Source organism: Odocoileus virginianus, chromosome 4 (assembly GCF_023699985.2).
Source record: "Odocoileus virginianus isolate 20LAN1187 ecotype Illinois chromosome 4, Ovbor_1.2, whole genome shotgun sequence".
Taxonomy (NCBI): Eukaryota; Metazoa; Chordata; class Mammalia; order Artiodactyla; family Cervidae; genus Odocoileus; species Odocoileus virginianus.
This window is the reverse complement of record NC_069677.1, coordinates 13,961,513-13,963,723: the sequence shown is the minus strand read 5'-3', so window position 1 is coordinate 13,963,723 and position 2,211 is coordinate 13,961,513.

Below are 2,211 nucleotides of genomic sequence, written 5' to 3'. Positions count from 1 at the left end.
CTGGCTGAGGCTTGGATTCGGATAGAAAACTGCTGATGATGGTTCACTTTTTTCTTCTTAGGTGGTCAGAGGTCTGCAAGCCCCAGGTCACCCCCCTACCTCCCAGAATGACAGATTCCACTCAGAACCACAGTCAGGAACCAGTCTGAGCCTCCAACCAGCAAGGCCCACAATTCCCTTCTCCAGTACGGACTGGTTCTCTGGCTTCAGCCATCCCAGCACATCCCAGCTGCCTCCGTCCTCTCGGCCTCAAGCATCTGTTCCTCTGGGGACCAGCTGCAGAGCAGTGCAGCCTTCTCCACCAACCCCTGCCCTTTGTCTCCAAAATAAGTCACCAACACCGTTCCTTTGGCAAGCTGGCTGGCTAACTCACTGGAGGAAGGGAAGGAGGGGTCAGTCCTCACAGTGGGCACTCTCTGGCCTGTACTGAAGAGTGGCAGGTGGGCTGGTCTTGGCTGGTGCCCTACACTCACTTGGGAAGTGGAAGTTCTTGGTGCTCCACTCTCCCAGGGCTCCCGCCCTTCATTCTTCCCCAAGCCTGCCTTCTTCCCTCCCTCCCTTTCTCCATCCCTCCTCACAGCCACCTCACAGAGCTGGGACCCTGCTCCCCATGGCACCCAATCACCATGAAGCCAGGAAGTCTGGGGTCCTGCCAGCAGAAGTTGATAATATTGTCTCTGCACCACATGACTCGGGTTTGGCCAATCAACTCTCTTGAAGCTGTCCCTGCCTCCCCTAATCCACTGGGGGAGTTAATTAAATCCAAGCCACAGCTCCTCATCTAAACAACAAACAGAATAATAATACCCACCTGATGAGTTTGTTGTGAAGACAGGACATTTATACTATGTGTAAAACACTCAGCACTGCGCTTGGCACATAACAGGCGCAAGAGACATTAACTATTGCTACTGTTGTTACTCTGGGATCAGAATTTGGGGGTTTAAGTTTCAGATTCCTGGGGGGAGAAATCTGGACCTAAAGTGGGTCAGGTGACTCCTGCTGGACCAATCACCTCTGGCCACAGAGGCCCCAGAGAAAGACGAGATTAAAGAATTGTGAGCCAGGCAGCCACTCACCCTAGCTGGTTTAGGTGACATTTGGCATTCGTTGAGAAAATATTTATTAATACACACTATTAGTACCCCTAGGCCTGGGCAAGACGGACCTTGGGCCTGGGCTTTATGACTTAGAACAGTGCCCTGCAAACCTCGATGTGCACACGAATCCCTGGGGATCTTGTTAGACAGCCAGTTCTGACTCAGTAGGTCTGCAGCAAGGCTGCAGCTCTAACCAGCACCCAAGAGGTGCCCATATTGCCGTCCTGGGACTGCATTTTGAGAAGTGAGCCCTTCTCTGACCACCGCCCCCAGCAGCTGGAGGAGTCATGGGGAAAGAGGACATGTTCACCTGAAGCTCACACCCCACTTTTTAGACATGCTCCTGAAATTCTTATCCCAGCTCCCAGGGTCTGGACGGCCTCTTCTCCAGGTCCTGCCTCCAAGGGGTGGTCAAAAAGTGGCCTTTTGCAGAGAGGTGTGGCTGGACCTTGATGAACAGGCCCTCAAAGAACAGGATGGAACCTCGGTGAGTAGAGCTATGGGGTGGAGCCTGTTCCCTCTGAACCTCAGAGTTCAGTGAGCCAAGTCTATTTGTCAAAGTAGGAGGACAGGACACATTTAAGTTTGTTAGCTTGATTTGTAAGTTTCACATTTATAGCTGTGTGGTAGAAACTGTCTGGGCCCTGCAGACAGTTGGGTTACTCCAGCCTGCTGTGTGCACGGCGGTCCAGCTCTGACAACCTCTTTTCAGGGCTCCAGAAGACACAAGTTCAGTTAAAGCCCACTGCCCCTGCCCTTGGGTTCATTTGGTGAGGCCACTGGGCTAGTGTGTGGAGAAGGGACAGTGAGAAGATGAGTGACCCCCCAACGAGGACAGATGGTCCTGGCTTCTCAGCACACCGAGGAGGAAACATCACCTCCACCTCCAGACTCCTCCCCAGGGCTTTCTTTACAGGTTTGCAATGAGGATGGATTCCTTAGGACCACGACCTACCAAGGTTCACACAATAGGTATACGTGCTATAATTTTTTAAAAAATGTTTCAATTTGGGGAGAAAAATAAACCTAGGACTGAAGAAATTTGAATTGTAGTTCCACTTTTGGTATTCACCTCAGGGAAATGCTTTCTCCTGTCTCAACCTCAGGTCCC